Genomic DNA, 27,631 nt, shown 5'->3' with positions numbered 1-27,631 from the left:
TGATCCCATTTATTTCAGGTATTGTCTTGAGCACTGGCAGTATAGTATTCTTGGAACTTACTTTTCTTTTCTTTTTTTAAATGGGAAATACAATAAGCAAACAAAGACATGATTTCAGAGAATGATCGGTTGTTAAGGAGAGCTTTTTCCATCTGGGAGTATGTTTCTGACTAATAGACCCCTTTATCAAATATGATATTATTTTTTCAATCCCCAGTTTCCAGACCATCTCAAAAAATTTTGAATACAAAGAAAATAAGGATATTTTTGTTAAAGAAAAATTAAGTGCTTTTGTGCTCCTTGTTGTAATCCGGGTCGGTACCTCTATGAAAAACCCAATAAAATCCTATATGTTTGAATTTTTTCCTTAGTCTTTAATGTGTGTGACAGCTCTCTTCTAAGCACTTTACTTCTTGATTAACTTACTTAAAAACTCTGAGAAGAGGTATTATTATTCCCAGCTGAGGAAACTGAGGCAAAAGAATGTTAAGTAACTTGCCCAAAGTTGTATAGCTAGTAAATGGGTGAAGAGGGATTACTACCTAACAGCTTGGCTTCAGAGTCGGTGTTCTTAATCACTATTACTCTGTGGCAACCAGAAGAAATTTATTTAGCTGAAAAATGTGTTACTGTATTAAAATGCAAATTCTAGGGGTGCCTGGGTGGCTCAGTGGGTTAAAGCTTCTGCCTTCGGCTCAGGTCATGATCCCAGGGTCCTGGGATCAAGCCCCGCATAGGGCTCTCTGCTCGGCAGGGAGCCTATTTCCTCCTCTCTTTCTTCCTGCCTCTCTGCCTACTTGTGATCTCTGTCTGTCAAATAAATAAATAAAATCTTTAAAAAAAGTAAATAAAAAGCAAATTCTAGGAGTGCAGGGAATGTCACTGTCTTGCTTGTCACTATCCTTGTACTTAGCACTGAATGTGCGCTATAGAGGGTGCCCAATAAATGTTTTTTGAATGAATAAATGTAAATGAGTATTAAGTTTATACCCAAAGTAATATTCTTTATCAAGTCTTTTAATAATTAATTTTGCTACTTCTGCCTTGTTGGTGCTTTAGGTATATGCCTTGGGTGTACAATCCAGCACTATTTAGAATGGCAACATGACCTCTTATTAATGATGAGGTAAAGGTAGAGCCAGAATCCCTTGACCTTGTTTGGTTTCATACCCTGTCTATGCTAGGTATGTGGAATTTCTCTATCACATCAGAATGAGTTCATGCTGTATCCTTGCACAATAGTTCCTACACTTGTGTTCTGAAAGGGTTAATTCATTTCTAAAATATAAGCAGTTTCTTCTGGAAGTGAATTTACTAATAGGTAGAGCATAATATGACCTCCCAATGTTTTGAGTAAAATGGAATAGAAGAATGGAATGCATACCTTCACTTTCAATTTATTTCCTTTCTCCATGTGTCTTTGGAGAAGACCGTAATATTTTTTAAGCATCAAATTGATATTAAATGATTGAGTGAATGGAGGGTATTATTTTATGGTTTCTTTTAGAAGATAAAAATAAAACATTCTAAAAATATAATACACATACACACTCATTTGAATTTTGAACAATACAGAAGAGGTTAAATAAGAAAGTAAAAGTCATATTCTCATGACAAATTAATTCATATTCCCATCATTTAAACCTATTAATTCTCTATTAACATTTTGATTATTATCCTTCCAGAGAGCTATGTATGTTTAGGTACTTATATACTACTTTAAATAAATGAATTTATATTTTGCATGTTGGGTAACTTGCATTTTTTCCCCACTTACTAGTTTTAGACTTTTTTTGGTAACCAACATCATATGAACATCATTAATACAATTTTCTTTTAAGATTTTATTTATATATTTGACAGAGATCACAAGTAGGCAGGGAAGCAGGCAGAGAGAGGAGAAAGCAGGCTCCCTGCTGAGAAGAAAGCCCGATGTGGGGCTCGATCCTAGGACCCTGGGATCATGACCTGAGCTGAAGGCAGAGGTTTAACCCACTGAGCCACCCAGGTGCCCCTACAATTTTCTTTTTTGAGAGAGAGAAAGAGAGAGAGAGAGTGTGTATGGGAGCGAAGTGGGGGGAGTGGAGGGAGAGGGAGAGAGAGCATCCCAAGCAGGTGCCACACCCAACATGGAGCCCAAGTTGGTGCTCGATCCCACCACCCTGAGATCGTGACCTGAACCAAAATCAAGAGTTGGACATTTACCTAACTGAGCCACCCAGGTACCCCTCATTATTACTTTTAATGACTTCCTAACATGCTTTTTGGATTTATCTTTCTTTAATTGACTTCCTAAGAAGAGACCTAAATTCCCTTCTTTCTTTTATTTTTGGTATTCTAAGAAAATTGCAATTAATACACACACACACACACACACACACACACATGGATTGTTGCTAGATGAAAGATTTTATTTTGTGTGTCATTGTATAAAGTCCTTATATTCATTACTTAGAAAATGTTTGTGTGTAAGAATATTATATGAAAGAATAGAAATACAACTTAAGTATTAGGTATTTTTAAAAAGTGCTTCTAAATCTCTAGGTTTCTTTATATCCTTTTATTTTTTCCTCTTGCACTTTGTCATAGACACTGGTTTTTTTTGTCTTGTAGATTTTCATATAGAGTCTGAATTTTGCCAATTACATGTCCGGATTGTCATTTAACATGAGCTTCTCTTTTCTGTAGTCTCTATAAATTGATACATCTAGAGGCTTGGGCTGTCAAGCTTGTTTCTTTCCTTCCTTCCCTCCTCTCTTCCCACCCACTTCCCTCCCTCCCTCCCTCTTCCTTCCTTCCTTCCTTCCTTCCTAGAAGAGGTGACTGTATTTTCAAATCATATATCACAACATGAAAAACAAAACACAGGAAGAAATGGAAACATGGCCCGTATGGCTAGAATCAAAGGGAAAATATAAATATCCAGAAATTGACTCTGGAGAAATGGAGATCTACAGATTACTTGACAAAGAATTCAAAATAATGATTTTAGGTTCAATATGCTACAAGAGAACATAGATACAATTAGGAAAACTAATGCATGAACAAAATGAGAATACCAATAAAATGATGCAAATTATAAAAAAAGAACCAAAAAAATTCTAGAGCTCAATAACTGAACTGACAAATTCACTAGAGGGTGATCAAGATCAGACTTGATCAAGCAGAAGAAAGAATCAGTGAACTTGAAGATAGGTTATTTGAAATGATCAAGTCAGAGGAAAAAAAAATGAGGAAAATTGAAGAAAGCCTAAGGACTTATGGGACAGCATTAAGTAGACCAATATCTATATTAATGAGAGTCCTAGAAGGAGAAGAGAGAGAGACTGGGTCAGAGAGTTTATTTGAAGGAATAATGACTGCAAACTTCCCAAATCTGAGGAAGAAAGTAGACCCCTAATTTGAAGAAACTGAAAGGTCTCCAACTTTGATGAACTCAAAGAGGCCAAATCAAGACACATTACAAGCAAACTGTCAAAAGACATACATAGAGAATATCTTGAAAGCAGCAAGAGAAAAGTAACTCATTATGTACAAGGTGGCGCCCATAAGATTATCAACAGATATCTTACCAGAGAGGAACAGGATAATGTATTTGAAGTCCTGAAAGAAAGAAAATTGTCAACCAAAAATAATGTATCTGGCAAAACTATTCTTCCAAAATAATGGAGATAAACAAAAGCTAGACCTGCCTTGCAAGAATTGCTAAAGGGAGTCCTTCAAATTGAAGCAAAAGATCACTAGACAGCAACACCAAAGCTTATAAAGATATAAAGCTCTCTGATAAAGTTAAGTATATAGATAGATACAGAATCATGTAATATTGTAATGGGGTATGTAGGTCACTTTCAATTCAAATATAGAATTTGAAGGTAAAAACATAAAAATATAAAATTTTGTTACTGACTATAAAATATAAAAAGATGTAATTTGTGACATCAGTAACAAAGGGTGGGGAATATAAAAAAAGAGTAGTGTTTTTGTTTGTGGTTGAAGTTATCAGTTTAAAATAGATTGTTATGTTTTAGTAACCCCAATGGTAATCACAAAGAAATACCTACAGAAGATGCGCAGAAGAAAATTAGAAATGAATCAAAGCATGCCATCACAAAAAATCAATGAAACCAAAGAAGGCAGCAAGAGAAGAAAAGAGAGACAAGATAAGCACAAGGCATATGGAAAATAATTAACAAAATGTGAATAGTAAGTTCTTTCTTATCATTAATTATTTTTTTAAAATATTTTAATCATTTTTATTTATTTGACAGAGAGAAAGAGAGAGAGATATCACAACTAGGCAGAGAGACAGGCAGAGAGAGGAGGAAGCAGGCTCCCTGCTGAGCAGAGAGCGTGACATGGGGCTCGATCCCAGGACCCCAAGATCATGACCTGAGCCAAAGGCAGAGGCTTAACCCACTGAGCCACCCAGGCGCCTCTCCTTTATTATTTTAAATGTAAATGGATTAAACTTCCCAATTAAAAGACATACTGTGCTTGTGCCTGCATGGATTAGAAAAAAAAAAATCCAAGTATATGCTGTCTATAGGAGACTCACTTTAGATATGAAGTATCTATAGTATAGAAATAGATATATGAGAGTCTCACTTTAGACTGAAAGTGAAAGGTTGGAAAAAGACATCCTATGCGAATAGTAACCAAAAGAGAGCAGGGCTAACTATATTTATATTAGACAAAATAGATTTTAAGTCTAAAACTGTCATAAGAGACACAGTAAAACATTATATGATGATAAAAGTTTCAATTCACCAGAAAGACATAATATTTACAAATATATATGCACCCAACAGCAGAGCACCCAAACACATGAAGCAGATATTGACAGAACCAAATGGAGAAACAGACAGTAACATAATAATAATAGATTTCAATACCTTACTTTCAATAAAGCAAAGATCATCAAGACAGAAGATCAATAAGGAAAGAGACTTGTACAAACTGGACTTAACAGACATATATATATATAAAATATTCCATCCAACAACAGAATACACTTTCTTCTGAAATACACAAAAAATGTTCTCCAGGATAGATCACATGTTTGGCCAAAATCAAGTCTTAACAAATGTAAGAAACTGAAATCATACCAAGTATCTTTTCTAACCACAGTGGAATGAAACTACAAATCAATAGCAAAAGGAAAACTGGCAAGTACATAAATATGTGGAGATTAAACAACACGCTCTTGAACAACCAATGTGTTGAGGAAGAAATAGCAAGAGAAATCAGAAAATATCTTGAGACAAATGAAAATTAAAACATAGCATACTAAAATGTATGGGATGCCCAAAAGCAATGATAACAGAGAGACTTTTAGCAATAACACATATATTAAAAAAGAAGAAAGATCTCAAATCAATAACCTAATTTTACACCTCAAGAAAATAGAAAATAAAGAACAAACTAAACCTAAAGTTAGCAAAAGGAAGGAAATAAAAAGAGATTAGAGCAGGAATAAATGAATAGAAAATAGAAAAATAATAAAACATCAATGAAACTCAGAGTTGGTTTTTTGAAAAGAAACAAAATGGACAAATCATTCTTTTAGAAAAAAGAAAAATCTAGGGGCATCTGGGTGGCTCAGTGGGTTAAAGCCTCTGCCTTTGGCTCAGGTCATGATCCCAGGGTCTTGGGATTGAGCCCCACATTGGGCTTTCTTCTCAGCAGGGAACCTGCTTGCCCCCCTCTCTCTGCCTGCCTCTCTGCCTACTTGTGATATCTGTCTGTCAAATAAATAAGTAAAATCTTAAAAAAAAAAAAAAAAGAAAAAGAAAAATCTCATAACAAAATCAGAAATGAAAGAAGAGGCATTACAACTGATTTCACAGAAATAAAAAGGATCATAAGAGACTACAACTACTACAATTATACACCAACAAATTTGTCATCTAGAAGTAATGGATACATTTATGGAAACATAATGTACCAAGACTGAATCATGAAGTAAAAATCTGGACAGACTTGTAACTAGTAAAGAGATTAAATAAGTAGCCAAAAACTTCCCAAGGGAGGAATACCTATGCCCAGATAGCTTCACTGAAGAATTCTACCAAACATTTAAAGAATTGACACTAATTCTTCTTAAGGTTTTCCAAAAACTGAAGAGGAGGGAACACTTCTGACCTTATTCTTTGAGACCAGCATTACCCTGATACCTGTATCAGACAAAAGATACTCTAAGACAAGAGTACTCTAGGCTAATATCCTGATGAATATTGGTGCAAAAAATTCTCAACAAAATACTAGCAATTTGAATTCAACAGCATGTTAAAAATATTATACATAAACACCAGGTATGATTTATTCCTGGAGCTCAAGGATGGAGCTTAACATATGAAAATAAATCATTGCAATATATTACATTAACAGAACGAAGGACAAAAGTGACGTGATCATCTCAATTGACACAGAAAAAGCATTTGACAAAATTCAACAGACTTTCACGATAAAAACCCACAACAAACGAATATAAGAAAAGTACCTCCATGTAATAAGCTTTTCACATATGAAAAGCTCACATGAATGTCATACTCAACAGTGAAAAACTGAAAACTTTCCCTGTAAGATCAGGAAGGCAAAGATGCCCACCCTTGCTACTTCTACTCATCATACTACTAGAAGTCCTAGTCCTAATCAGGCAAGGAAAAGAAATAAAAGACATCCGAATCAGAAAGGAAGAAGTAATATTATCTCTGTTCACAGATGGCATGATCTTATATGTAGAAAACCCTAGAGATTCCACAAAAAATATATTAGAATTAACAAACGAGATGGCAAACCTGCAAGATACAAAATCAACACACAAAAATCATTTTGTCACTAACAATGAGCAGTTTGAAAAAATTAAGAAAATAATCCCATTTATAATAGCATTAAGAATGCTAATGTAATTCGGGATAAACTTAATAAAGAGGTGAAAGACTTGTACACTGAAAACTACAAAATATTGTTGAAAGAAATTTTGAAAGACAAAAATAAATGAAAAAATGTCCTGTGTTTATATATTGGAAGAATTAATATTGTTAAAATGTCCATATAGGCATAAAATATTGGGGCTTCTGGTTGGTTCAGTCAGTTAAGCATCCAACTCTTGGTTTCAGCTCAAGTCATGATCTCATGGGTCATGAGATCAAGCCCTGCAACAGGCTCTGCTCTCAGCAGAGAGTCTGCTTGAAGATTCTCTCTCTGCCCCTCCCCCCAAATGTGCTCTCTCTGTCCCTCAAATGAAGAAATAAATCTTTAAAATGTCCATACAATCTAAGGTGTTCTACAAATTCAGTTCAATCTCTATCAAATTTCCAATGACTTTTTTTTAAGAAATAGAAAAGAAATCCTAAATTCATATGGAATTTCAAAGGACCTCAACTAGCAAAATAGCCTTGAGACAGGAAAGCAAAGCTAGAGGCCTCTCAATTTCCGATTTCAAAATACATCACAAAGTTACAGTAATCAAAACTGTATGGCCCTAGCAGAAAGATGGATAGGTAAATGAATGGAACAGAATAGAGAATCCAGAAACAAACCCTCACATAAACGGTCAAAATGATAATTTTCAAGGTTTCCAAGGCTACACAATGGGAAAAGGATTGTCCCTTCAACAAATGATGGTGGTAAAACTGGATATCCATATACAAAAGAATGAAATTGAATCCTTACCTTACACCATGTACAAAAATCACTCTAAATGGATTAAAGACATAAGTATGAGACCTAGAACTTTAAAACTCTTAGGGGGATATCTTCATTTTATTGGCTTTAGGAATGATTTCTTAGATATGACACCAAAAGCATAGGCAGCAAAGGCAGAAGTAGACAAATGAGACTATATCAAACTTAAAAACTTGTGTGTAGCAAAGGAAACAATCAACAGAGTGAAAAAGTAATCTATGGAATGGGATTTTTATGAAAGATTTTATTTATTTATTTGACAGAGATCACAAGTAGGTAGAGAGGGAGGCAGAGAGAGAGGGGGAAGCAGGCTCCCTGCTGAACAGATAGCTGATGCGGGGCTCGATCCAGGACCCTGAGATCATGACCTGAGCCAAAGGCAGAGGCTTAAGCCACTGAGCCACCCAGGCACCTCTTTTTCTCTCTTTCTAATAGTAACTTTCCATGAGATTCAACTCCAGTCTTTTTTGTGGCTCCTAAGTACTTATCCTAAACATTCAGATAGGAGGGTTGGGTCAGAATAGCTCTACTAGCTTTATAGCTCTAGAACTATCAATTCATGTCTTTTTGAAAATATGACCTCATACTCTGTGAGATTTCTGTTTCTTTTCCTCCCCCATTTTTATCTGGGTTGTCTCTTTCCTTTGGTTCTATTACACTATTCTGTCTAATTCATATCCCACTTCTGGCCATTTGTCCTTCACAAGACCATTTGCTGGAGTGGGTTAATAGTCTCTTTCAGTGGGTGCCTGGGTGGCTCAGTGGGTTAAAGCCTCTGCCTTCAGCTCAGGTCATGATCCCAGGGTCCTGGGATCGATCCTCACATTGGGCTCTCTGCTCAGTGGGGAGCCTGCTTCCCCTTCTCTCTCTCTGCCTCCCTCTCTGCCTACTTGTCATCTCTCTCTGTCAAATAAATAAATAAATAAAATCTTTAAAAAAAAATAGTCTCTTTCATTTTCAGCTGTGGTTTTCAGATTGGCCCTCTCTGCTTTCCAGGAAGTACCTGCTAGTGAACTGAGATGTCCATGGTTTGTTTCCACCTGTTATAGCTTCTCATTCTGGAGATACCTTGTCAACCAGCTTTGTCATAGTTGTGGCCATGGGTTTTTGGTTTTTCTTTGTTCATTTTTTAAAAAAGATTTTATTTCTTTATTTGAGAGAGAGAGACTTAAAGAGAGAGCTTGAGAACGGGGAGGGTCAGAGGGAGAAGCAGACTCCCCACCGAGCAGGGAGCCTGATGCAAGACTCGATTCTGGGACTCCAGGATCATGACCTGAGCCAAATGTAGTGGCCTAAACAACTAAGCCACCCAGGCGTCCCATGGTTTTTTTAATCAAGAAGTATGCTACTGTCCTGATTCAAGAAACTTGAATTTTGCTGTATATTAGTAAAATAATATCCAGAAAAAAATTCTTTTTGTATAGTATATATGTGTGTCTGTTTTTCCCTTCTCTCAACTATCTTAGTATTATTCTTTTTTGAAATTGTCAGGAACTTATTGAATTTTTATTTACATTTTAGTAATTACTTGTGGGGGGTAACCACTTTCTATATGTGTATAGTCTATGCATTTTTTCTATTGTGAATTATTTTTTCTTTTGCCCATTTCCTCATTGCTATATTCATCTTTTTCTTACTGATTTCTAAAATCTCTTTGAATATTAGGGATATCAAGTTTTTGTTTTTCAACGTTTTGTTAATGTTTCTTCCCCAGCTGTTTTTCTTTTAGACTTTCAAAAATTGTTTTAAAATTGTATGTATTTAGGGCACCTGGGTGGCTCAGTCAATTATGCATGTGCCTTCGGGTCAGGTCATGATCCCAGGGTCCTGGGATGGAGCCCTGCATGGGGCTTGCTGCTCAGTGGGAGTCTACTTTTCCCTCTGCCTCTCCCCCTGGCTTGTGCTCTCTCTCTCTCTAAAATAAATAAGTAAAATCTTTTTTAAAAAATTGTCTGTATTTAAATGTGTCAGTATTTTCTTTTTTTAAAATTTAATTTAATTTAATTTTTTTGTCAGTGATCCATAATTCATTGTTTATACACCACACCCAGTACTCCATGCAATACATGCCCTCCTTAATATCTACCACCGGGCTCACCCAACCCCCCACCCCCCACCCCTCCAAAACCTTCAGTTTGTTTCTCAGGGTCCACAGTCTCTCATGGTTCTTCTCCCCCTCTGATTTCCCCCAGCTCACTTCTCTCCATCTCCCGATGTCCTCTGTGTTATTCCTTATGCTCCACAAGTGAATGAAACCATATGATAATTGACTCTCTCTGCTTGTGTTATTTCACTCAGCATAATCTCTTCCAGTCCCATCAGTATTTTCTATTATTTCTTATCTTATGAAAGAGCAGTATTATATATTATTAAATTACTTAAATTACAAATGGAAAGCTTTAAATCAGTGAAGTTCAAAGATTGGCTAAAATGTTGGTGTTGGAAATTCATTTTTTTAAAAAGATTTTATTTATTTATTACTGCGTGCATGCCCACACGAGCTGGTGGCAGGGGAGGGGCAGAGGGAGAGGGACAAGCAGACTCCCTGCTCAAGGAAAGATATAGTCTTGTGTAAATTTTAAAGATAATGAGCAATATAACCAGGAACAATGAAATATTCTAAACTAAGGAAATAATTAAAAGGTTAGCTCAAGGAACTGATATGTTATGGATGGTACACATGCATAGTGCTTGAGATATAGATATAGGAGGGGTTGGTAAAGTAAATGGGATTTAGTTTAAGTGATACAGACACATTTATGTATATAGACACACATATACATATACCCATACATGCATTTATGTGTATGTGTGTATCTAAGAGCTAATATATAGCAGGTAAGAATATAGATTTAAATAGGTAAGGGATATATTACATATATGCATATATTTTATATATATAAAATATATATTATCTATATAAAATCTAAAATATGTAAAATATATTTGGGTATTTATTAGACATTTTAGATCCACAAAACAAGGGGTGAACAAGTTGGGTGATGAAGGAAGAAAACTAATATATATTGAATGTTTACTCTGGGCAGCCATCATGTTTTTACATATTTCTTTATTTATATTTGTTTATTTATTTCATGAGAGCAGGCACAGGAGTTGGGTAGGGAGGGGCAGAGGGAGAGCGAGAGAGAGTCTCAGGCAGACTCTGCACTGAGCATGAGCCCCACACAGAGCTTGATCTCATGGCCCTGAGATCATGACCTGAGCCAAAACCAAGAGTCTGATGCTTAATTGACTGCCTACCGAGGCGTCCCCATATTTTTTTAAAAGTAAAATTTACAACAACCCTGTGTGGTAGACATTATTATGCCCGTTTAGTAGGCATTGGGAAAATAAATTGGTATATTGGAAAGAACATGGACTTTGTCAGTCACCATTGACTAGTTGTGTGACTTCAGTAAAATTGCTCCTATCTGAGTACTGATATGTACTTGATATGTAAAAAGGATATGTAAAAAGGAGATAAAAATAGCACCTTAATTCAAGGGATTGTTATGAAGATTTTCAAAGGAATTATTTATGATTTTTCCAAAAAGAAGAAAATAAACAATCCTGTTTTAACCATTGCATGAAACTTGGTTTTGAAGTTCATTTGAGTGGTTATTTCTTATTGTGAAGATTGAATATGATAATGTTTATAAAGTAGATACCATAGTAGTCATTTAACATGGTAGCTATTACTACTGCTGTTGTGAAGCTTAATCTAATAACTTGTCTAAGGTTTGAACTTGTGTATCAGCCTTCAAAACCCTCTTCATACTAAACTGTACTTTTTCAAAACATTCATAATACAGTATTCCATATCTCCTTTTTCATTTTAACAAATACTTATAGATGATACAATGTAAACTTGGCCCTGAGGATACAGAAAAGTAAAGCATGGTTGATAATCATGTAGGAGCCACAGTTGGTAAAGAAGGCAGGCAGTTGTTAGAAGAGATTGCTTTCTTGAAATTAGACAAGTCAGAAAACAGCATTTTGGAACCTGGTTTTTACCAGACTTTGATTCTCCAGATAAAACAAAAATTACACTTTGATGGTATTAAATGTTGGAGTCAAATAATAAAATATATTTACTGATATACATTAAATACCTTATGTAATCATCAAGTTGTATTCTTCCCAGCTGCTTTGAAATCTATGCACTTTTTTTTCCTAATTCTTCTGAGATTGATAAACAATCATGGACAGTTCTACCATGATGTTTTTTTCCATTCCTCCTGAATTTGTGGGAGGGGGCAGAAGGAATGTTTCCGTTGGTGAAATAGTGGTACCGCCTGCTTTGTGGCACATGCTATCATCTATTACTAAAAAGAAAACCAGAGACATGGATTGTTATTGGCCAAAGTATATGCTATTGTGGGCATTACCTTTCTGTTTTGCTTTATGAAAAATATATGCCTCATAGTAAGAAACCAAATAGTTTATATAGTTGAAACCTCCTTAGTAGGTTTTACATTTTATTTACCATAAATGCTAATAATCTATGTTTGAAAAATTAAACATTGAACCACTAACAGATCAGAAATAAATAATTCTGTTGTTAGAGAAGGACCAACAAAGTTGGACCACTGATATATCAGATCTTTCTTTCTCTTTTTTTCTTTTCTTTTAAGGTTTTTATTTATTTATTTGAGAATGAGAGAGCACGAGCAGGGGAATGTGCGGAGGGAGTGGGAGAAGCAGGCTCCCAGCTGAGCAAGGAACCTGATGTGGGACTTGATCCCAGGACCCCAGATTCATAACCTGAGCTGAAGGCAGACACTTAATCAACTGAGCCACCCAGGCCCCCAAGACCTTTCTTTTTTAAAAGAGCACATTTTAGAAATAATTTAATAATACAGTTTAAATGTAAAAATGTGATTTGGAGAGAGAAATTATTTAGGGAAGATTTAATTTACATATAATACATTGCATTTCATATGGAAGATCCACCTTCCAGACAATGAAGCATTTACATCCCATGATTTTTCTCTGTGTTGAATTTTTTAGTAGATGCTCTGAGGTTACAAAATAGAAAAAGAATGCTCTGTCCTTGGGGAATTTACAGTTTACAGTGGAATAAATAAACTGTGTGGTAGAAACCCAAATGACAAAAGCTAAAACAGTTTACCAAGAGAAAATTCAACTGCCCAGAGATATGGTAGGCTTGCTAGGATTGTAGTCCTGGTTAATGGGGTTCCCATCATTTACTTGTGCCCCCCCCTTTTTACACAATTGCCTTTCATCCAGCAAACTGGAACGACTGTTCTCTTGAGAGATTATCTGTGAGGCACCATCCAAATTGACTACTATCAAGCAGCAATTACATGAATCTAGCACAGGTTATCTGGAGAAGAATGATGTTTTAGAACTCCATTAATTTCATCACATGAGACATGGTAGATGAGCCCCATAATAAACGTTATAGTTCTTTGAAACTATGACATGTCTCTTGAACTTAATAGAAAATTAGAGTATAAAAAAAAAGATAAGCATTTAGAGAAAGAGAGACAAGACCTAGTCACATGCTGGGGTAATTTATTTTTTTTTTTTTAAAGAATATAACCAAGTCAACATGTTCTGTTACTATTTAATTCCTGTATGTCTGTCAATCCAATGAGATCTCAAATCTCTAAAGCAGTGACTTCCTCAGATTCAAATTCAGCAGACACCTGAGCTCGGTGTCTTTCCGGGTCTGTCACTTCGCTAGTCCAAGTGTTCCTCTGTGTTCCAAACAGCACTGTATGTTATTTCTATCAATTTTATCAATACCACTGTAGATGCATTGAAACATCTATTCAGATCCCACTTGAAATTTTCTTTTTCCATGTTTCCTCTGCTGTGTTGCTAAAAATGCAAGCTCCTCAAACTAGTAACTTTGCCTTATTCAGTATCTGGTACATAGAAGGCCCTAAGTAAACTGAAGGCCAAATACACTGAATACTTACAAACAATGACATAGATACTCAGTGTGAAATACTAGCCAGGCACAAGAAAGATAAGACCTGAGACATAGTTACAGACACGATTCAGGTGTATTGTTTTTTGAACAAACTTGATTCTAATATTTATCCCCCCCACCATATATATATATATGGGGAATTTTATATATATATATATATATATATATATATATATATATATATATATAGTTGAAAAGATCCAATATGTAATCTTCCTGATACATGTGGCATTAGTTTAGTATTTATCATGTTCTGTATTTCTTTTGTATCCCCTTGAGCATTTTTTAATAAAAGTTATTTATTAATTTTAAGTAAGCTCTATGCCCAACGCAGGGCTTGGACTTATGACCCTGAGATAGTCGCATGCTTTTCCGACTGAGCGAGCCAGTGCTCCTCTCCTTGAGCGTTTATTATATTTTATTAATATCTGATTTAAAGTTAAAGGTAGATAAATAAAACCTTAACAAAAACAAAACGAAAATCTTAGTAAATGGTAGGACCTTGTCGTCTGGAATGTAGAAATATAAGACTGGGTCTTACTTGAAAAGTAGGAGTTTGTAAACATGGCTAAGAATAGATAGACACTGGGGGACCTGGGTGGCTCAGTTGGTTGGGCGACTACCTTTGGCTCAGGTCCTGATCCTGGAATCCTGGGTTGGAAGTTCTACATCGGGCTCCCTGCTCAGCGGGGAGTCTGCTTCTCCTGCTGACCTGTCTCCTCTCATGCTCTCTCTCATTCTCTCTCTCTCTCTCAAATAAATAAATAAAATCTTAAAAAAAAAAAAAAAGAAGAATAGATAGAAATTTTGGCAAGAATCAACTGGCGTGCCCAAAGCAGAGATAGGAACATCCCATGTGTATTGCTACGATGCTCCCACAGGGAGGAGGACTGTAAAAAGGGTGAGATAGCCCACTATTTTAAAGGAAAATTTCATTCAAATAGCCTCTTGCATGATATTATTTTCATTTTGATTTACTAGAGGCATATGGTGGGCAAAGCAACAGTACCCTTCAAATAAAAAATGCATCATCATTTAGGAATCTTTGAAGGGAAAAGTCTGTGCGCTCTCTGAGAACCATTGGTGTACCTACTTACTACGTCCCTTAGAACTGAAGCTTTAGGATATCCTTCCAAACCTTTTCCTTTGTTTCTCACTATATAATGTGTGATGACTGAAATGTTATTGCATTTGATTTTTTGTGTGTGTGTAAAACAAGATTCAAATCGCTTAAAAAAAAAAAAAAGAACGAGATGACTTTACTCGATGATTTAAAGAAAAGGCTGCTCTCTAATATACTTACGACATCTAAAATGCCTTTTGTCCTCAGGCTCGCACTGTAGTTCTTTGGTGGTGAGTCGATAATGCATTTAATGCTGCACCTACAAGGAAAATTACAGTTTTTAAACTGTTTATTCCAAGTGTTTTCAAAATGAAGACACTGCAAAAGTGGTAAAAGTATGTTGTTGAAAAAAAAAATGAGGTAGGAGATTATTAATTCCATAAAGATCAAGAATATTATGAATTCAGATGATCCCCCTCCCTATCAATATAGAGTCCCTTTACAGGTTTGCATATTATAATGTGTTATTGAAATGAGATAGATAATGACTTTGTAGCATCAACTATTTACACTTTCCAGCTGCTGAATCCTTTTTTGGCTGTGAAATGTGTTCATTTTATTGTTGTTGTAATATATATCAAGAATACAGTGAAATTTTAGATCTTGTCATATTCAGGTTTTTATAGTACTTTATGCATTTTTAAGAATTTTGAATGATCGAAGTTTGTAAAATAATTTGTCTTATGAAAAAAATGTGTTTGCCTCATGTGTTCCATGTAGCAATTGCTCAATAATTTTCTTTGAATTAAGTTATATCCACAGTTGCTTAATGAAATGAATGCTTGATTTGTAACCTGTAGGCCTCATGGCCTTGGGCAAGTCATGTGATTTCCTTGTTCTTCAGTTTCCTCATCTGTGAAATGGGGATAATACCTCACAGTGTTGGTTGAAGGATCAATGTTTATGAATAAAATGCTCCTAGCTCATGGCAAATGGTGGATACAAACTATATCATAGCTATTATTATTATCCAAGTGGCTTATTGCTGAAGTAATGAAAGTAAGTTTTCATGTAATTATATCAAAGAGAGTTCTGAAACATTATAGTGAGGATGTAAAGAATTTAGGAAAATAAAAAGAATATGTAAACAAAATTTGAAGAAAACTGTGAAAATCTATTACCACATACAATTATATCTGTCCATATATCAAATCACAGTCTTTAAAAAAATACCATAAAAGTCCAGTTTAATACTGTTCATTATTGATTTAAAAGGAACTTAAAATTTGATCTAATAAAGCACTTCATATCATCATAAATTTCCAAGAAACCGAGGATTAGGGTACATACCTGTATCCCTCCTGAGAAGCAGTAGATATTTATAGTATTGCTGTATTAGGTTCACTGCAATGATTTTGTTTATGTATATATATGTTAATTTTGCTTAACCCTACTACAAATAAAAACTTCTTTTTTAAAATTTTATTTATGTATTCATGAGAGACTGAAAGAGAGAGAGGCAAAGGGAGAAGCAGGCTCCCCAAGGAGCAGGGAGCCCGATATGGGATTCTGTCCCAGGACCCCAGGATCATGACTTGAGCCAAAGGCAGACACTTAACCAACTGAGCCACCGAGGTGCCCCATAAGTAAAAACTTTTTAAACCATATTTACCCACCATGATTTTGAAATTGAAAAAAAAAAATCATGGCCGAAACTGTAATGATTAACTAAACAATTTTAAAATGGCTCATGTAGGTAGCTGGAGGGAAAAAAAAAAACTTGTTAAAACTCAAAAGTATAAATGTATAAATGTAAGGCCCAGTTATCTAGAATTCCTAGGGACTAGTACATTTTTAATTAAGCACTTACAGTTTTCTTTTTTTTAAAGATTTTTTAAGATTTTATTTATTTATTTGAGTGAGCAAGAGAGAATGAGAGAGAGCATGAGAGCAATGAGAGAGAGGGGAGAGGGTCAGAGGGAGAAGTAGATGCCCCATGGAGCTGGGAGCCCAATGTGGAACTCGATCCCAGGACTCTGGGACCATGACCCGAGCCAAAGGCAGTTGCCCAACCAACTGAGCCACCCAGGCGCCCCTTACAGTTTTTTCTATGCCTTCATTTTGCCTAGTTGCCATTTCTCAACTTTGGAAGGGATTGAAAGTCCATCAGAGCTTTTATCCATAGCACAAATTTGATTTGAAGAAGATTAGACACATAAAGGTTAGACACATAAAGAAAATATGAAGGGGATAGGCCTCAACTCAGGACTGTCAGCATATTCTTGATGGTGAGGTGTGGGTCAAGCCTCATTACAGGTAAACTCATGGGGTTAACAAACTACTTACACACAAGGAGGGATAATACTTTTTTCCTACAGGTCTGCATGGTAAATACAGGCTATGCAGTGACAATTTATTTCAGTGGCCTTAAAGAATATATGCATAAGAGCAGTTTGTATTAAATAGATTTTAGAAATCTGTGATTTTGTGACCAAAGATTGAATGATACTCAGAAACAGATCCCAAGTTTTCTTCTACAGAAACATAATAAACTTACGGAGAGTTGGCTGAATTTGTCGATATTCATCTAATATTTTAGGAATAGTCAATATTTCAATAATAGTTTTATTTGCTTTTTCATAGCTCCAGATTCAGTATTGTTTGTTGCCTTATTTTGTCCTCTAAGTCTACTTTTTTCCTTGCCGTTTGAGGGAATCACATTTAGAGGTTTAGAGTTTAATAGTTGCGGTATCTTGCTGTTGAATTGAAATTGTCAGTTAATGGCATGTCTACTGCAGTATATGGGGCACTGTTTTCATAGCATGAATGCTACTTGACTCTGGATGGTTTTGTTACAAGATTTTCATTTATAAGTCTGTTTTACCTTGGCTTCTGAATATGCTGACATGCTTCACTTTTGCCCTTGGTTATAACACCTTTTATTTTTGAACACTTAAAAAGAATTCCCAAATCTTTACAGTAATAAAGTCGTTGGCTATTTTAATTAATACAGACAAATTAAAAACAAAGGGAAACCCTTTGTTGCATCATTTGATGGTTACCCTAAAGCATGGAAAAGTTAATTTGCTTTTCTAAGAAAAATTATGCTGACATCTTTGGTATATATTACTACCCGTAAAGGTTTGAATTTTTGAATCCTCAACAGTGAAAGACTTTTAAAATGTATAACCTCAGATTGTCATAAGAAGCTGTCAGCTTTATAATTATTTTGTTACAGAGCACCCGTATAATAAATTCTGGGAAGATGGGACTAACTGTGGTAACTGGCCTTCTACATTCTATAAATACTTTCCTTCATCTTGTCCCTTTGCAGTGACTCTCAGCAGAAAGCCTCTCTCGTTTGTGGCCTTGTTACAGCGTGGCACTAAGTGACAACTGGGGAACGACTTTGTAAAACTGTTTATGGAAGTGAATTTGCAGAGTTCAAGGCTGTGTTTTTTCCTTCTCAAATCACCTAGCAACTTTAGATTCTGGCAGAAGTTGGAGTTTATTTTACAAAACACGAAAAAGCTTTTAAACCAACGTCTTTGAGGTAAAATCTGCAGCAAAAGTGAGGCCACCTGCTGTTAAGAAAAGTGCTTACACGTTCAGCACATTTCCGTCCCCAATAGAGGGTACTGCTGAGTAAAACACTGCCATTATTGTTCAGCTCCTGTAGGTGGCAGCAGTTCCCACAGTTTCAGGGCATAACAATGGCTTGATTTGTGGGTCTAAGAATAAAGCTGTCATGAACTCATGGGATCCTTATACCGTAAGGGCTCTTCTTTGGAATGTGATACATGAGAAAATTACCATTAGTTTTTAGTTTCTCTTTGAAGATTTAAGTAGCTTATCTTTCTTTTAAATTCCACTTTATATTTTAAATCGTGTCCCCAAACAAGTGTTCCCAGACTTAATTTTACATTATGTTACATTAAGAAGTGTAAACCTTTAAGTAAGGGAAAGACATGATAGGAACTTTTTTTTTTCCCTTTTCCTTCCCCTTCCACCCCTCCCCTCACAATTACAAGAATAATTCATTGTTAATTTTACTGCTGTGGCAATCTTGGGAAGGAAATCCTACTTGCTATACAAGCATAATTTTCCTTGTGTTCAGGAGCTGAGTGGTTAATGGTTTAATGTTGTCATTGAACTTCCAGGAGGCTTTGAACCAAACTGTAGCACCTATAAAAGAGTGATTTTGTAACTGTCTTTAATAAAAAGGAGTTTTGAATAATACTGTAGTTTCCTATTAGTTAACTCAGAAGTCAGCCAGTAAGTACTCTTACTTAGAGTGATTCACTCACCTTCTGCTCTGAGGAGAAGCAGTCATTATCAGGGTGGCTGGTCACACACACACACACACACACACACACACACACATGCCCCTCCACTTGTCCAAAATAAACCCACATTAGTTATAAAGATTGTTATTCATTTAATTGTAATGGTCAAAGTGATTATTTAAAAACAATTTTCCCTGCCTATTATTTTGTTTAGATCAGAGTTGTAAAATCCTGAATGAAACTCGTTTTTGGTTCAAGTTAAAATAGAGGTAAGCCTTTCTCTGATATGTTTATTGAGAAATTTAGGCATGTTGTCTTATTGTTCAAATTAGTTATCCAGAACTTAAAAATGGTAATTTATTCAAATTAACACCAAAGTCTGGCAATCCTATCTCTTTTTAATTTCTGTATTTATTATTTTAGGTAGCACAATAGTAAATTAATTATACTATATAAGTATCCTAAAAATATATATGTATGTATATGTATATATATATGTATATATATATATATATATATAATTCTAATATATTTTGAAGGGAATAGATTAAACTTATTTGCAGCTGATCTATTTTTATTAATTAGGTAACTTTTAGTTCTGTTGAATCTTAGTTTTGGAATTAATCTGCTTCTGTTAAGTAAATATATTATTCAGCTCTTAAAACATACAGATTTATATGCATTGTGCATTACAGAGACATGCATATGTGCATTCTTGCAGATAAAGGAAATGTAGCTTTATGAGGTTTGGCATATTTGGATCGTATCAGAGATATATGCCTATATTGTTCATCTATATATCAAAACATTTATTTTTCTGTGTTCAGAATGGTGTTTTTCATAAAGAATGATGAGTGTTACATACACCTACATATCCCATTTGATGGGTGTGAAGAGAAACAGAATTATAAAAGCAAAAAAGTTTGCTAGGAACCTTCCATGATCTGAATAGTTATTTTGTATGTGTATCGGCTGCCACTTAAGAAACCTATGTGTTTTTTTTTAAAGCAGATCGTAGGAGCAAAAATACAAATTAATTTCTTTTTGAATACTTTTAATATTATATGCTCATATAAAACCCATTTTTGATGCTCATGTAAAACCTATTTTGAACCTATTATGTGCAAATATATTTTTTTTGTTCTTGTTGTTTTAAGCAAATTTAAAATAGCTAGCTGTGTAGCAATGATCCATCATTTAAGAAGAGGCTCTCTTGGTTATCTGGGAGCATTATGGCCTCTCTAAAAATATTTCAGACAGATATACATGAAGATACTAAGAGATACATTCCATTTCTTTTTTTGCAATTCTTTTTTTAGAAATTTATATTAAAATCAATACCAATTTGTTAGTTTCTCTTATAAATTGTAAACATGTAAAGGTGATCACTTTGTTTTAAATTTATAATTTTATGTTCATAAATTTTATGAAGCATTTTAATGAAAAATTTCTGTCCAGTGAATTTACATTGCTATTTAACAAGATATTTCCTACTATTAATGTTGATTTTTACTTTTTGTAAGTAAAGTTATTTTGATGAATGAAAAAGCTTTTGATGAGTCAGATACTGTGAATTCTTGGAGTTGTTTTCAGCAGCTAAAATGTACGTAGGTTTTAAAAATATAGTAAAAATTTTAGGTATCATAAATGTGGAAAGGGAAAATGAGCTCTTTGGTTAAGCTTGAATGGTTTAGACTCATTTAATCCCATATTTTAGCATTTCTCTCTAATTCCTTATAATTAAAACTCTTGCTAATTTATTTAAAAATGATTTTGTATTTTTTTACCATATTCAATAGTAGTAAACTTTAATATTAGTAAAATTTAAAATGATGTTCATAAAAACTAACATTTGAAAAAACAGGATAAGATTAACTCACATATGTTAAGTGGGATTTTAGGGCTTATAGAATAGTATAATTCACTGATAGGGAAAGATTTTTGAGAGAGAAAGCACAGTGACTGGTATGTCTGACTTTGAGAGAGCAACAGATAGGATAAGCCCTTTATTCTAAGTAAGGGTTGGTGAATGGAATTTCTCATTAATTGAATTTTTCTGTTTAACTAGTTTCCTTGTGTTTACTATACATGTGACCAGTTTTATAATCATTAAAATATAATAACATAAACAACCTTAAACACTAAAAATAATCCCCTCTAAAAAAATTATTCAGGAGCCCCATTGTGATCTTCAGTCTCATTGATTATAATCATGAGCATCTATTGCTATTTTAGAGCCTGTCTTATGGGAAAAGAATTTAATAATGATTGAATTTTCTGGTTGCTTGGGTTACAAATAAATGGGAGTTTGTTAATATTCTGTAAATTTAAGTAAAGATGTTTATTATAAACATTTAGCTAAAATATTATTATATAAGCATAGTTATTTTCTGAGTCATATAATTTAAAATAACAGGACCTCAAGAAACTTTCTCTGTATGGCTTTCTATAAATTCCCGGACTTTCAAAATGGTTTTATTATTTACCCTAGGAGAACCCTATTCTTTCACAGGTCTGATGCTCTATAGAATCCACATTGGGTATTATTATTATTATTATTATTTAAGATTTTATTTATTTATTTGACAGAGATCACAAGTAGGCAGAGAGGCAGGCAGAGAGGGAGAGGGGGAAGCAGGCTCCCTGCCAAGCAGAGATCCTGATGTGGGGCTCGATCCCAGGACCCCAGGACCATGACCCGAGCTGAAGGCAGAGGCTTTAACCCACTGAGCCACCCAGGCACCCACACATTGGGTATTATTAACGAACATGCTTTTTTTTCTGTCTAGGGCAGAATGATTGCTAGAAAGCTCATTTAGTATCATAAACATGCCAGGTATTCCAGTATATGGGGAAATTCTTTTCTCCCTTCATAGATGGCACATTGTCTCCATGTGTATCTGGTTCCGTGACCCATAAAAGGGACCTTCCAAGCCATGGACATATAAAATTAGGCTCTGCCTAACATTTACATTTTAAAAGGTACCACCTATATCATAAAGAATTGTAATGTTAGTGCTCTAGTTTTGAATGCTCTCAAATCAGCAAGTATGCATAGCACGCATGTTGTGGGCAAGACGTGCTTACATGGTATGAAAATACAATGAAGACTCCTGCAATCAATATTTTGCCCTTTAGGCCTGACTGACTAGCCCCATTCACTATCTCACCTAAGTGGATATACCACCATCAGCCAGTATGAGGAGAATGAAACCCAATGTGAAATTTAGTTTCCTTCCCTACTTGACATTTAAAGTCAACTTCCCATTCAATTTAAGTTTTTTTCTTAGTCTCCCTTATGTCCTTTCAGAAAAACAATGATGAGATAAAGATTAATTACTCATGAATTCACACAATTATTGCATTTTACTATTCTTACTATGTAGGGATCCAACAGTCCCTGTCCTGAAGTCCTTTGTAGTCTATTGGACTATACTAGCCTTAAAAATCATCATTCGGTTAATAATAAGTGAAACATAGGCAATACAATTGCTCTCTTAGGTATAGTAAATCTGTATATGAGTAGTTATAAATACTAGATGGCATAGCTCAAAACTGGAATCCTGGATTCTTTTTTTTTTTTTTTTTTTTAAGATTTTACTTATTTATTTGACAGAAATCACAAGTAGGCAGAAGCAGGCAGAGAAAGAAGGGGAGGCAGGCTCCCTGCTGAGCAGAGAGCCCAATGTGGGACTCTATCTCAAGACCCTGAGATCATGACCTGAGCCAAAGGCAGAGGCTTGACCCACTGAGCCACCCAGGTGCCCCGGAATCCTAGATTCTTGACTTGTAGGTTTACACTGTTGTACTTCTAAAGTTTGCCTGTAAGTTGGGCATTGAGAATTCAAAGCTCTAAGAACAAGGGCGTCTGGCAGTCTCAGTTGGTAGAGCATGTGACTTTTGATCTCAGGCTCATGAGTTCAAACCCCACATTGGGTGTAGAGATTACCAAAAAAGTAAATAAACTTAAAAAAAAAACACATACACACAACAAAGCTAGAAGAACATATGAAGTCATTATTTAGCTGAAGTTCTAAGGTTCTTAGGAAATATAATACTGTTCCAGTTCTCATAATAATATAAAACAAAAATGGTTATGTGAAAATTATTCATTTAAAAAACTGACATTCAGGGTGTGTAGGAGGCTCAGTTGGTTAAGTGTCTGACTTGATTTTGGCTCAGGTCGTGATCTGAGGGTTGTGAGATTGAGCCCTGTGACTGGCTCTGCACTGGGCTCAGGGTCTGCCTAAAATCTCTCCCCCTACCCGAAAAGAAAAAAAACAAAAACAAATAACAATATTCAAGTAAAACTGGATTTATTTATTTATTTTTAAAAGAATTTATTTATTTGAGAGAGCCAGAGCAAGAGCCAGAGAGAGCACTGGCTGGATGAAGGGCAGAGGGAGAAGCAGACTCCCCACTGAGCAGGGAGCCCGATGAGGGGCTCTCTCCTAGGACTTCAGGATCATGACCAAAGGCAGGTGCTTAACCAACTGAGCCACCCAGGAGGCCCGTATAGCTGGATTTAATTAAAAGAAGAATTATTTCAGAAAACCTTTGCCTTCTAATTTTTTTTTTTTTTTTTTTTTTGGTAGAGAGAGCCCCTGAGTGGGGCCGGGAAGGGTAGAGGGAGACTCTTAAAGCAGATTCCATGTCCAGTGTGGAGCCAACCTCATGCTCAGTGTCATGATCCTGAGATCATGACTTGAGCAGAAATCAAGAGTCGGGTGCTTAACTAACTGAGTCACCCAGGTGCCCCCGACCTTGTTTTTAAAGAGTGAAATGAATGGAACTTCTGAATATACTCTGAGACTCTAGAAGCATATGATACTGGTAATTATGATAAAAATATATTTCTAGAGAAGTCTGAATAGTCGTCTCTTTAAAAAATGTTTCCTTACAAAAATCTCTAAGGGACACAAGCAAGTTTCTAAGAATCAAGGGCTTGCTCCTCAATGAGTGCCATGTACCTTCAGTCTGAAACACCTCATACACTCTCATGTCTTCCTGCAGAACTTAGTGCCCCTTATTACACAGAGTCCTAATGGGAGAAACATACTCCAAAGCGATCTGAGGTAATTGAGACAGAGACAGAGAGGTTACTCTTAGCAGTAATTGACAAATGAATCTAATATTTATACAGAAATACAAAGGACCAATGATAGTCAAGATAATCTTGAAGAAAAAGAAGTTGGAAGATTTACACTACCAGATAACAAGGCTTATTAAATAGGTACAGTAATAAAAAAGAGTGTGGTATTGGTATAAAGACTGACGATGTCTAAGATGAGGAAGTCTAATAGAATAGTAGGGAGTCCAGAAACAGATCCAGATGTATCTGGAAACTTGATTTATGACATAGGGGTCACTGCAGAACAAAAGAGAGAGATGGAATTTTCAATGAAACATCTACACCTGATCTAAGCCAGCAGGCTGAGAACCATTCAATAAAACATTCTAAGCTAACAGGATAACCTTATAGAAAAAAAAAAAATCATGATCCCTTACCTCACATCATCTACAAATATCAATTCCAAGTGGGATAAGAATCTAAATGCAAAGCATAAAACAGTAATGTTTATAACAAAAATATGTAAGAGTATCTTCATGACCCTTTACAAAAGAGTTTGTAAACAGGAGGAAAAAACAACCATGTAGAAAATGATTGATAAATTGGTCTATACTATAATTGGGAACTTCTATTACTGAAGGACCCTGTTCAGAAAGGGAAAAGGTAAGTTACAGAGTAGAAGATATTTGCAATGCATAGGACTTGTTTCCAGAATATAAAACAGATTCTAACAAATGAGTGGAAAAAGAAAACCTAATTTCACAAATGCAGAAGACATGATCAGGCATCACAAACAAGATAGCCAATGGCCAACAAACATAGAAAAATATACTAAACCTAAATAGTCACAGGGAAATGCAAATTAAAACCCCAGTAAGATAGCAGTACACCCACCCCCAAGATAATGGCTAAAACAAAGACAACAACAACAAAAAAACCCCAAAACTTTATAAAACCAAGTGTTGGTAAGGATACAAAGCAAACGAAACTCATACTCCTGAGAGAAGTGGCAAAACCATCTGTTTGACAGTATTTTCTGAAGCTGAGCAGATACACAGCCTGTTACCTGGCAGTTTCACTCCTAAGTATAATAGACCACATAGAAATGTGTATGTATGTGCACCAAAAGACAAACAAGAATGTTCATAAAATCCTTAATACAGCTGAATACTGCAAATAACACAAATGCCCATCAACACTGAATAAATATTGTGGTTCTTTCATACAATGGAATATTTTACTTTAAAAGCAAAGAAAATGAATCAGGTATTTCCACACACAACATCCTCAATGAATGTCACAAACCTAAGGTTGAGCAAAAGACCCTAGCCTACTATGTGATTCCATTTATATAAAGTGGGAAGGATGTTTCGCAAAACTCTGGTCTTGAAGTCAGGATGATGGTTACATCTGGGGAGGAGAGAAAAGGCACAAGGGAAGTTTCAAGGGTGCGGGGAATATTCCATTTCTTAAACTGGGTAATGATTGTGTGGGTGTTCCACTTGTGATAATTTCAGCAATTTTTTTTTTCAATTTTTTGTATGTAGGTTGTACTTCAACAAACATGTTTAACAAAAAAGAGAGGTGACGGGCATTTTTTTTTTGCAGGCTTTGAAAGTAGAGAGCAGAGGAAAAACAGGCCAGGACGTGGAGACGGAGCTGCTTTTTTTCTGACTGCGGGAAGTGGTTCACAGATTAAGCGTCAGGAAACAAACGGAGGGTTGCTGGAGGGGAGAAGGGTGTGGGGATGGAGTAATTGGGTGATGGACATTAAGGAGGGCATGTAGGTGTAATGAGCACTGGGTGTTATAGAAGACTGATGAATCATGGGCCTGTACCTCTGAAACCGGTAATACATTATATGTTAATTAATTGAATTTAAATTTAAAAAATTAAAAAAAATATAGTTCGGTGTCATTCACTGAGCCAAAAACTCCTAGTGCATGCTGATTTTTTTTTTCTTTAAGATTGCATTTATTTATTTGACAGAGAGATCACAAGTAGGCAGAGAGGCAGGCAGAGAGGGGATGGGGGAAGCAGGCTTGATGCGATGTGGGGCTCCATCCCAGGACCCAGAGATCATGACCTGAGCCAAAGGCAGAGGCTTAACCCACTGAGCCCCTCAGGTGCCCCGCATGCTGATACTGTTCATAGAGTGCCACAATGCTGTAACGCTCTGTGGGTTCTGGGTCCGACCCTACGTGGATCGGTGTTTATAGAGTACTGAAATGCTGTCAAAGGCTGGGCGCCTGAGTCATAGTACTTAAAGCCATTGAAATCAGCAGAGACACCATTTCCCTCTAAAATCTTTCCTGACCCATCATTTTGGGCCAAGGACTCCTCTTTATGCTCCCATGGTACCAGTCCTTGGGGTATCCCACCTCCCTGTCCTCCAGACTGTAAGTTTCTTGAGGGAGCAACTTTGTCCTGCTTACTATTCCAGTCCCAGTGCCCAGCACGGTGACTGCTGTACAGTGATCACACAAACGACTGCAAGTCAGTGGTGCGCATGTGCGAGGTGCCCCTATTTTATTTTGTAGATAGATTTGATCAGTTTGAAATGCATCATTCCTGTCAGCACTCAAAATTAGGATGAAGAGTTTGGGACTGCTTTTTAGGCACTTATCTCCTTTTGTTGTTGTAGTGAAATTTTTACAATAAAGTAGATGCTTGAAAGGGCCCAGTATTCCTGGTTCTAAAAAAGCATTTTTTTTCCCCAGAATAACAGTGTGACCTTCCTGAAAGTCTCTGCTTACTTTATAAAGACATGAAATCATTTCTTTTTCCTGATAACATAGAGTTTATTGATATTTTCAAATTGCTCTTGAATCCTAACTAAAAAAGAACTTGATAGCAACGTTATTGTAGATGATTGTTTCTCAAATGTTTTGAGTTTTGGTGTTTTTTTTTTTTTTTTAATTGTACAAAGTTGAGATAAGAACGCCAGTCATAATTATAAGCAGGTAGTGAAGCCAGGCTTGAATCTCATATTTTTGCCAATTGTATGCTTTCTCTCAAATCAACTGTGTTTTTAATAAGTGAAGTTTCTACATTCGAGTCATAAGGACAGATGTCTGTGTCATACCACGAATACAAACTGTATGATTTAGGGACAATGCCCAAAGCAGATAACTAGAGTGAAGACAAATGAAATTCTTCTTCTGTATTTGTTGGTTGTTGTGTGAAGGCAATCACAGACACAATCTGTGTCCTGGGATGTGGTACGCGAAATGGATGCAAGTTCTTGAATTCCATCATTTTGTGCATTCAAATGGATAGAAGACCACGAGGCCCTTTAATTTAGAAATTCCCACAGTTCTCAATACAGTGGCTCTCCAGTGGTTTCAGTTGTCACCTTTCCTAAGGGCTTTGACATCACATCTTCTTCAATGAAGTAATTCGCTTAGCAAGGAGATTTTCATATTTATGACCTATCGGCTAGATTCCAAATGCCCTTTGGTATTTTCTTTATATTGTGGCACACTTGGCTTTGGGTGGTTTCTGCCTCTTATTCATGGTAGCTTTGTAAAGCTTTCTCAAGTATGTAAGAGAGCTCTAAAATT

General features: G+C 35.6%; 1 protein-coding gene and 1 long non-coding RNA gene across 5 annotated transcripts in view; both read left to right on the top strand.

The window, feature by feature from the left end:
• CAMKMT (calmodulin-lysine N-methyltransferase) overlaps positions 1–27,631 on the top strand; it is a 379,952-nt gene that overhangs the window by 103,628 nt on the left and 248,693 nt on the right. The gene's annotated exons all lie outside the window — the stretch shown is intronic.
• On the top strand, positions 2,454–25,711 carry LOC116595480. The gene is made up of 3 exons (XR_004287698.1): positions 2,454–2,464; positions 19,212–19,266; positions 25,677–25,711. It is a non-coding gene; the product is annotated as an uncharacterized LOC116595480 (long non-coding RNA).

Source organism: Mustela erminea, chromosome 7 (assembly GCF_009829155.1).
Source record: "Mustela erminea isolate mMusErm1 chromosome 7, mMusErm1.Pri, whole genome shotgun sequence".
Classification (NCBI taxonomy): Eukaryota; Metazoa; Chordata; class Mammalia; order Carnivora; family Mustelidae; genus Mustela; species Mustela erminea.
The sequence above is the reverse complement of the archived record's forward strand: the minus strand, read 5'-3'. Positions and strand labels throughout refer to the sequence as shown.